Consider the following 10577-nt stretch of genomic DNA (forward strand, 5'->3'; position numbering starts at 1 on the left):
CAAAGGTGGCTGCAACAATATCTTCCAACCCACATGCCCTTCTGCAATGTGACCCTGTTGCTCTCCCATCAATAGATGAGGTCTACTTCTCCACCCTCTTGGAGCTGGGTGGACTCTTTGACTGCTTTGACCAATGAATATCTAGGAAGTGATGTGATATGGTGTTAGTTCCAAATACAACACTGGCTAGGAGCTCCTACTTCCTTTCTCTTAGAAAGCAGCTTCAATATAAGAGGTACCAGTACCCTGAGACCAGCAGACTGAGAAGCCCATGCCACATGGATAGGTCTGAGAGGATCAGATGCCATGCGGAGAAAGAGGAAGGTCAGGGGGCATTTGGGTACCACATGTATATGAAGACACCATCTAGGAAGTGGATCCTCCAGCCCCAGCTGCCTTACAAGCTGACATCTTGTAAATCACAGATGAGCTGCCTGCTGAGTCCCCAGAATTCCTGACCCATAAAATAATGCACAAACCAATATGATTATTTTAAGGCCCTAAATTTTGGATGTTGTTTGTTACACAGCGATAGATAACTGAAACATCATTGGTTTCCATTCTTGCCCTCCAATAATCCATTTTCCTTACAGAAGCCAGAGTAATTCTTTAAAAATGTAAATCAGAACAGGTCAATCCTGTTAAGAAGAGGAGGCTTAAAGGCTCCATGGCTTCCCATTGCTCTTGGAATAAGATTCAACTCCTTACTTGGCACACAGCTCCTGGAACCTGCCTACTTCCTTCATTTACCCTTGCTTGCTGTGCTCCCACTTTGCTCTTTTTGAAATAAACCAAGTAGATTCCTCCTCAGGACCTTTGCACTAGCTGTTCCTTTGCCCCAAATGCCAAGCTCCCTGATCTAAGCTTCTTCCTGTCATGCAGTTTTCAGCATCAATGCCACATTCTCAGTAACCTTCCCTCCCCACCCAGGCCCAGTCTAAAGTGGTTCACTACATCAAAGTCGACGGATTTAAATGTTAATCGTGTCTAAGAAATACATGACAGCAACATCTAGACTGGTGTTCCACCAAACAAACCAGCACCATAGCCTAGCCAAGTTGACACATAAAATTAACCATCACAGCACCCGTGTAGTAAAACCTTTTGGGGAGAAGAAACTCATGTCCACTCTCTAAACTGGAATGCATTTGAGCAGTCAGAAAAAAGCAAAAGCTTTGCTAGTTATACCTACGATCCCTCTAGGCCTCTCACCGTGCTTGTGCATGTATGCAGGAAGGGCTCCGGGATTTATTTTGCATTGACCGGATGCATGGGGCAACTCAAGAAGGTTTCTAGAACACTAACCCCAAGTTCCATACAGAACCAGCAGGATCCACCTCAACTGAAATGGCTGCAGGGTGGGGGAATAGAGGGAGATCCTTATAAAAGCTCTGGAGAAAAGTCTTCTCCAAATCTGCATGAATACAATAAGACACAGTCCCTTGCTTGCACAGACTATAAGACAGAAAAAAAGTGCTCCATCCTTTGGCTTGTCAGGCAAATCCTCATTGTAGCAATGAAACCACAACACTGTTGGTGGCTGTTTAACTCTTCCTACCAGATTTTAAATTTCTTAGAGAGTTTTGTCAATGAATGAGTACCAACTAAGAATAGATTGAAAGGAGTTTGAAAAGGCACAACTAGAATTTGCTTTTCTCTTCTCCATGAAGATCTGGAGCTTCCAAGTCTCCAGATCTTCATGGAGAAGAGAAAGCAAGTTTGTCCTACATTGCTCTACCACAGAGGTCCTTAGCTGGTGGCTTAAGCAGGATGGGGCAATAAATATGTTTTGTTCAGCCTGAAGAGAGTTTATAAAAACTGGGATTTGTTGCCAATATTTGAAAACTGAGTATTTTTTTTTTAAAGTCTAAATTTCTGGGGTTGTTTTGGAAAAATTCATAGATCTGGCAGCAGTGGACCTTGGTTTCTACGTGGCAGTTTGCACATGGTGGGAGCTGAGCTGCAGCTTCCCGCCTTAGAGTGGATGCTCTGCATTTCACCAGCGATGGATGGAGATGGATGGAGAAGAGATACGTGTGTATCCTTGCAGTTGGAAGAGTTGAAGGGCAAGCAGAGATGATCTTTAAAGATCCAGACTCTAATGAGTATCTACTGTATAGCACAGGGAACTCTACTCAATGCTCTGTAGTGACCTAAATGGGAAGAAAATCCAAGAAAGAGGGGATATATGTATACGTATAGCTGATTCACTTTGCTGTATAGTAGAAACTAACACAACATTGTAAAGCAACTATACTCCAATAAAAATTTTTTTTAAAAAGTAAAAAGAAAAAATCCAGACCCTTTCTAAAAAAGGCACAACTAGAGCACCACTTTTACTATGAAAATGCTTAGAAAAATGATTCTAGGCATTGATAAACCTGGGAAAGAATAGAGACCACTTCATTAATTTCAAGTCACTGTGGGGCTGTAAACATGTCCCGCACCCCCAGCTTCCTTCTACCATTCCAGCCTGTGTATTTCTGGAGAAGTGTACCTATTCCATTTATAATACCATGTCACATTTTCCAACTGCCACTGGGTAAGTTGATCAAAGATACACACCGCATCCTGAACCTCCGCTGAATTTAACCATCTATTTTTATAGTGACCAAAGAGCCAGTAGAATCATTACAGATAGCCAGGGGGTTTGCTCTAGAATTTTTTTTTTAATGACTCAAAATGCTTACTTCAAGTACTGTCACATAAATAACACTCATTTTTCAGAGGCATTCAATGAACTCCAGAGAGATTGAGGACTTTCCTGAGTAGTTATAGTTAGTTAGCAGAGTGGAAGGTGGACCTCAGGATTTATTCTCCAAGCTTATCCCTGACAGAGGCATTTGGGGCACAGGAAAGCGCTTGGGTTACAGGGAAGCCTGGCTGGTTCTTGGTGTCACCATGGCTCCTGGGAAGACTTCCGCCAGTGGATTTCCTATAGGAGAGTCAGTATCCTCAGCGTCCCATGGCAAGGGTGACGCCCTTCTCCAGCAAACAGAGAATGATTCAGTATTGTAAAAAATTAGGTCTTATGTTCAGGAGATTGGCTAGCTTTACAAAAAAAAAAAAAAGTTGCTCATTCATGGAAGGAGTTTAAATTATGGGCTCATGAGCAAAACTTTCAGAGAGGTCCCTCGCATGTTCCAAATTAGTTTTTTCTTGGAAAGGAGCCCGTGTCTTTAATTGACTTCTTGCATTCAAAATGATACTTGGCCTTTTAAAATGTTCTCTTTAATATTTGGTTTTTTTCTTAACGAAAGAAGGCATACTTATACAAATGCAATACTATAAGAAATACAGAATGTCAAAAATGAAGGTCTCTAGTAAACCCTCCCCTTCACACACATCCCCACACGCAGCCACTTTTAAGAGCGTGGTGTGTCTTATCCTTCTAGATTTGGGGTGAGCCTAACCTGGTATTTATTAGTATTATTATTATGAACAAAAAAGATTAGACTATACATAGAGCTTTACCTTTACTATACCTTGAAAGTCATTTAGCATTGCTACGTGTAGTTCTTCCTCAGTCACTGTAATGGTTTCATAGACTTTCACTCTATTATTGATGTACCATAATTTATTTAAATACTTGGTGTGGGGACACCATTGCATGCCCACCTCACGGCCACCCCCCATTTCCTTGACTCTTTGCTAGCAGAGCCCCAGTTTTGTTCAGGCGCTCCACCTTCCATGTGTTCAGGAAAGGGGTCCCCTGTTTCCCCCTAACCCCAGGGATTGCATCAGCACTGGCTTCGGTCAGCATAATGGTCTCATTTCCTTATCAACAATAGGTTATGACAATTCTGATACTCAAGGAGATATCCCCTGGGGGAACTTCGGAGAAAGGGTTTCCCTGATAATAAAAAGAGACTAGAAGAGGAAATGCTTTTCTTCTTTGCTGGACATCACCCGCCTTGAGCTCAGGAGGGAGGCATCACTGATGCACTGAAGATGGCAGAACAGAAGGTGGGAGGCCCCTGGGTCCCTGAAGAGATCACTGAGCTGTTGAATCACCCGACCCTCGGCCCCCCTGACATCCACACCTCCTGTTTAGTGTGATAATAAACCTCCTGTTCTTCAAGCTATTTTTTGTTAAACCAACTGGTACAGCTAAAATCTTCCTAACTGATGATTTTACACTTGGCCCTTTTTGAGGCCTATGGACGTTATAAGCAACACAGAGATAGCCACATCGAAAGGAGAAGAAAATACTTTTAGATGTAAGTGAATGAAACAACAAACAAATATTTGGCAGAAATATAATGCTTTCATTCCTTTACCTAACAGTTGCACTTGACAGGCTACAGGCCAGCAAGACATGGGTGACCAACAAGGAAATAATGAGACATGGTCCCTGGCTACAGAGTTGTCACATCTAACAGAGGTAGCAATGTATACAAATAATTCTGGTGCGTAGTAGGAGCATTAGAGAACCTAGGAATATGAGAACATACAGGGTAGTCAGAGAAAGCTTCATGGAGGACAAAACATCTGAACTGGGTCTTGAGGGATGAGTAGGAGTTTGCTACTTGGAAGTACCTCCAAAACTGGAAAAAAACCCAAAGTATTTGAAGCCTGGGAATTCTATCAAAGCCAGCAAAGTTATGGTCTCAGACAAGACCTGAGTAGTAGCAGCCATTTTGATCTTAGTTTTTCTAGCTGATAAGAAGAAAAGCAGCCCTCAGAAGGGACCTACAGAAGACCTGACCTGGCGATGGGGACAGGCCAGTCCCTTCTATGGAATTACCTTTGGAAATCCCCCACCGCCACGGTAACGAGCTGCCATCCTGCAGGGGATGAAGTAGCACTGGCACCACCAGATACAAGCTGAAAATCAGTCTGCTTCTCCCACATGACAGCCTCAATATGACAGGTTGATCTCAGACTGACAGGATCCAGCCTAGGCCTGACCCACTGGTAGGTCACCCGAGGAGGGCCCTGTGACTACTTGGATCCAGGGGCGAAGGCAAAAAGCCCAGAGAGAAGCGGCCTGGATGACTTGGTCGCTGCCACCTGACGCTCTTGTGTTTGTGCCACAGTCAGATTCTCGAAGGAGGCCAGCCCATTAGTGGCTTCCGGATCCTTCTCGAATGATGTTCATGCTTCCTGCTAGCTGCATACAGTTTTCTCATCCAGGATTTTAAAGCCTGCAGTGTGTGACATGTAAACAAAAGGCCACAGGGGCAGCTCCATGCTGGCTCCTAAAACCTCATCTATTCTTCCAGATGAGAAAGAACTCTCATAATTGCACTCACAATCAAAGTGAATGTCAAGAAAAGGCGTAATTAAACAGCCAAGTGTCTTCACATTCTGTATGGGCAAGAATTATAAAGTGATTCATAGCCTTTCTCTGCTACATCAATGAGAACCAACTCAGAGGATTTGGATTGTGCTATTATGTCAATGTACTTGGTCTAAACCATTCCAGATATCTGCATATGCTCCTAAGAACTTATTTAAGCCCCACCGTCACTTTCACTGTCATCTGCCTAGAAGCTGTACATCCTCGTTATACTTTCAAAAGTTAGAGACCAGATCCCTTGGCTTGCGATGGGAACATAGCCATTTAAATAAATAGAACAGGGCAACAGTTCAGTACCAGCAACAGGAGCCACTGTTTTTTTGGGTAAGGGATAATGAAGCCAAAAAGAGATAGGGAAGAAATCCCCGGTAACATTAGACAGACTGTAAGAAATCATTCCAAATTTGGGCCAAGAAGTCAAGATTAGCAGTCACGTTGAACCTTTTTTGTAATGAAAATTTGGCCTCCATAACAGAAGTTCATTCATTTGACATATATCTGTACATATATTTACATCTATCTGCACACACACACACACACACACACACACACACACACACACACACAGAGTTGTTTATATTCCTGTTTATTATTGGCCAGGCACAGTGCTGGGTCTTGGAAGGTCCAGCTGACCAAGGACTTAAGGACTTGCCATCTAAGAGTCAGAGATCCAACACCAATTTCCTCATTCCTGAAGGGCTGCCACCCAGACCTGTTCCTGCTGCTTTGCTCCTTTGGTTTTCTCAGGACCCACATGGAAGGCAATCTGGGTGTGGGGCTACCACTTCCCACTCCCAGAATGGAGGAAGGGCAAGGCTACTCCAGCCTGGATTCCCTGGATAACTGTGGACAAGGGACATTATTTCAAACTTGTGACACACATTCTCGGCAACAGGAAACCCATGAGGTATATTCACACAGGGGCCTAATTTTATCCTTCCAACATCAAATTCCACTTGGAGTTCTGTGGCATTAAACCATTACTTAGCACTTTCATCTACCCTGTTTCATCTAAGACGCTGACGATTGCAAGGTAACATCATCCTTTTACATACCACTAAGAAAAACCCAGCCAGTTAAACTAGTCACACCTGAAGTAAGATGCATTGTGATTTCGGAGCTCTTAAAGGGTGAAAACATGTACTTTCAAGAATCAATGAAATCCAGGACTTGTCTTTCCCACCAGACTGTGAGTTCCTAGAGGACAGGAACCCTCCTTACAGTCTTCTCTGCTTTGCTGCACTTAATGCAGTGTCACACAGCAAGTCCATAGCAAACACCTTTGAATGAACGAGTGAGTGAGTGAATGAATGAATGAGTAGCTGATACAAATCCTATGTTCCCCTGAGCAATCAATCAGCCCACTCAGGTAGAGGCAAGAAGGTCCAGATTGCTCCTGGTTCTTCCTATTGCTCCTGCCATTGGAAGCAGTCAGACTCGGGGAGCTTGGAGGGGGCTCCTGAAACACAGCCCCTTCAGCGCTTAGGGCAGCTCCAGACCCGCTCACCTTAAGGCTTGGTCAACAAGCTGCTGGCCAGACACACTGTGACACCAGGCTCCCCGGGGACCTATTTATGTTTCTCCTGAAAACCGGTGTGTAATATCAAACGCCTGAAAATAAAATCAGAGGTAAAGTAGACTGTGGGAGCTGGCTATTCAGAGGTGCTGCTGGAGAGTCCTCTTGTAAAGTCAGTAACCACCCCAGATTTATCTATTTTATGACTTTGGATTTTTGTGTATCGAGTTCCCATGGAGCAAGGCACACCCTTATATTGAGTTTCCTCACAGCAGAGCCTTTGTGCTGGGTCAGTGGCTTGAAGGGTTTCTGCCGCGACTTGGCCTCTCTTCTTTGAGGGCTCCTGGTCTGCTCAGGCCCCCGTTAGACCAAATCCCCTCCCCCAGGTGCCAGGGCTTCCCCACTGCAGAGGGAACAGATGGAAACCACAGTTGCCTTTGTTTCATTTACTTTAGAATGAAGTTATTTTTGACCAGAGTTGCATTCCAACTTGAGAGAGATGGGCCACAGCGATAATGCAGGTATGTGCCCTGCGCAGAACAGAGCATCAGTGAGCATGTGCCACGCACCTGGGGGTGAGGGAGCGCGCCGCACGTTCCACCACGTGTGCTGAGCAGCAGAGACACTCCAGGTTCCGGGCCCCTTCCTCTGGGGAAGAAAGAGGTGAACAAGACAGTTTCTGGCCTCGCAGTCTAGTTACAGTAAGCTCTGCTGAAAGATACGAGGCTGCCTCGGCCTGAGAGAGTTGGGGCAGGTTTTACAGGGGGTAGAATCTGGAAGTTGGGTCTTGGTAGAAAAGAGGAAGGGAGGAAGGGAAACCGGGGTGGCGAGAACAGCCTGTGAAAAGGCACAGCTGTGCAAGAGCCTGAGAAGCCCCCGAGAAAGACGGGTCAGAGGGCTCTCTGCAGTCCCTCCCTTCATTCTCACCAGAGCTGGTGACTGAGAGGTAGAAGACGGCCCTTGACTGGGCCCATAATTGCAAGGTCTCCAGGAAATCCTAAACCTGACCTCCCAGACGTGCTGTTTCCCATGAACCTATGAATCTGTAGTCCTCTCTCTAGTCCTGGTACCGTTGGTGCTGCAGGACCCACCAACAGGAAATGGGGCCCACATCCCTGGAAAGATCTCCCCTATAGTTTTACAGGCTAGAGGGTGAGAGAAGCAGGAGAGAGCCAGTTAGGTACCCTGACAACGGTTCTGGGACAGAGCAGAATACCTAATCAGAAATGCCAGATGACTTCCTTACACTCGCTTAGTCCTCGTCCCTCGTCCTTCCGGAACTGTCCACGCTTGCTAAATCTGCAGGCTCATATTTGCCTGACCTGCTCCTCTGAGTCTGCCTCCAGGGCATGATAAATAATTCCTGGAAAACACAAGTTCTCACGAGCCCTTCAGAGTGGTGAGAGACATCTAAGGGAGTGGGTATGGGTCTTTGAGGCTTGAATTCTCATACCCCTAATCTCTGAGCTCTGGGCCTCCTGCACCATCGGTGGACAATTCTCCCACTCACTACTGGCAGACCGGTGTCATCTGTTCTACTTCATAAGATTATTCAGTCAGGATGAGGATGACAGGACTTTGGGGATGAACTGGGGGGCCTTACACTTGGGAGAGACTTAGAAGTTTCTGACTCCACCTACTGCCAGAAGCCTCTCCCCACCTGCTTGGCAGGGGGTGACCCCAGCCTTTCTCACTGACAGAGATAGTGCCCGCTCTGCCTCTTTCTGCAACTCATGCTCCAGACATGTTAGCCATTCTTCTGATATTAAGTTGAAACCCATCTCCCTATAGTTTTAGTAACTGTTTATAGCTACTTTATTTATTTATTTTTGGCTGTGTTGGGTCTTCGGTTCGTGCGAGGGCTTTCTCTAGTTGCGGCAAGTGGGGGCCACTCTTCATCGCGGTGTGGGGACCGCTCTTCATCGCGGTGCGCGGGCCTTTCACTATTGCGGCCCCTCCCGTTGCGGGGCACAGGCTCCAGACGCGCAGGCTCAGTAGTTGTGGCTCACGGGCCCAGCTGCTCCGTGGCATGTGGGATCTTCCCAGACCAGGGCTCGAACCCGTGTCCCCTGCATTAGCAGGCAGATTCTCAACCACTGCGCCACCAGGGAAGCCCCTAGTAACTGTTTATGGTTCTCCTCCCAGCGCTTTTCAGAATGAATTTAATTCTCTTTCTTATGTCATAGTTAAAGTCCTCTAAGTATGTGCTCCATCCTCCATCCCAAAGTGCACTCCCAGCCTTTCTTTCCTTTCCTTGTTTTTTTCCTAGGAGAAACATTTATGGTGGCTACAATTATTCCTCACATGATCTGGTCTTCAGGCCTTCATTTCCTGGTTGTTTGCTTCCAGATACACTTGAGTTTTGTCAAGGTCACTCTAAAAATGGGATATTGGTGGGTTAACAGAGCCCACTAGATCTTCCCTGAGTGCCGACTCCAGCAAGTCTATCTGTTTCCTTAAGGGACCTAAAAGTGTCCTTCTATTTACATATCCACCTTCCCTACTAAACTGTGAGCACTTTCTCTCTTGTCTTCCCAGCCCCCAACGCAAGTAAAGGCTTAAATTTCAGAATCCAAGAGACAGTATGGTACAGGAGAATCGGGTCTTAAATTTCTTGGTATCCCCAGACCCCGACACAAAGCCTGGTAACCAGCAGGCACTTAATAACTGTATGGTCCATCAACCAGTTCATTTGTTTAAAGAAAGCAGGCTAAGCTTGCATTTAGTTTTTTTAGCAGTATGTCAATGCTTATGGTTAACTGAAATCCCATGGTCCAGTTCACGTGAACTTCTGTAAGGATAATCTGCCATTTCTACTTATATTGTTGACCTTCCTTAATGTAAATTTAGGACTTGGCATTTGTGTAACAAACCCTTCCAAAATTTGGTGGCTTAAAACAACAGTGACTTATTTTGTTTGTTGACTAGGTTTAGCTTGGTGGTTACTCCTGCAGTTCCTCACTCATTTAGGAGGCTGGCTTGGGCTGGAATGTCTGAGATGGGCCCTTATCCACCAGGGTCTCTCTTTTTGTGGCTTCTCATCATCTGTAGTCTAGCCTGAGCTTCTTTACAGCCAAAAGCTGGCTTCTGAGAGGGAGTGTTCCAGGAAGACAAGCCCCAGTGTGCAATCACCTATTAAACCTCTGAGTATGGCACTTACTGATGCATCATTGGTCAAAACAAGTCACATGGTCAAACCCAGAGTCAATGTGGAAGGGAACTGCACAAAGTCATGGATTCCAAGAGGTGTGGTTCATTGGGGGCCACAAATGTTACAGTCTACCATATTTACCCTTATTAAACTTCATTGTTAAACTTTTGAGAGGGAGTATTTTTTTTTTTCTCATGTCTTCTCAAAATCCAAATTTTTCTGGATATGGGCAAGCCTGATGATGATGAGGGAGATGAGGAGAAGGATGCTTCATTTATTGTCTACTGCGTGCCAAGTTGTTCTTTACATATTTAGGGTTCATGAAAAAAAATCCCAAGGACAGAATTATTACTCCCATTTTACAGATAAGGAAAGAGATTCAGAGAACCTCAGTTAAGTTCCTCAAAGTCTCACAATTTGTTGAAGGCAGGATTTCAACCTAGATCTCTAATTCCAAAGCATGTGTTTTTTTATCACTGCACCACACTGCCGTCTCTTGGAATCTGCACTCTTGACTCAAAGAAATGTACATTTCCCTGCAAAAAATTGTTTTTCAAATTCTAATAAGGAACTCAAGAGGTCAGACAATGCAACGTAACTTTTCTTTC

This window comes from Balaenoptera acutorostrata, chromosome 1 (genome assembly GCF_949987535.1).
Source record: "Balaenoptera acutorostrata chromosome 1, mBalAcu1.1, whole genome shotgun sequence".
Taxonomy (NCBI): Eukaryota; Metazoa; Chordata; class Mammalia; order Artiodactyla; family Balaenopteridae; genus Balaenoptera; species Balaenoptera acutorostrata.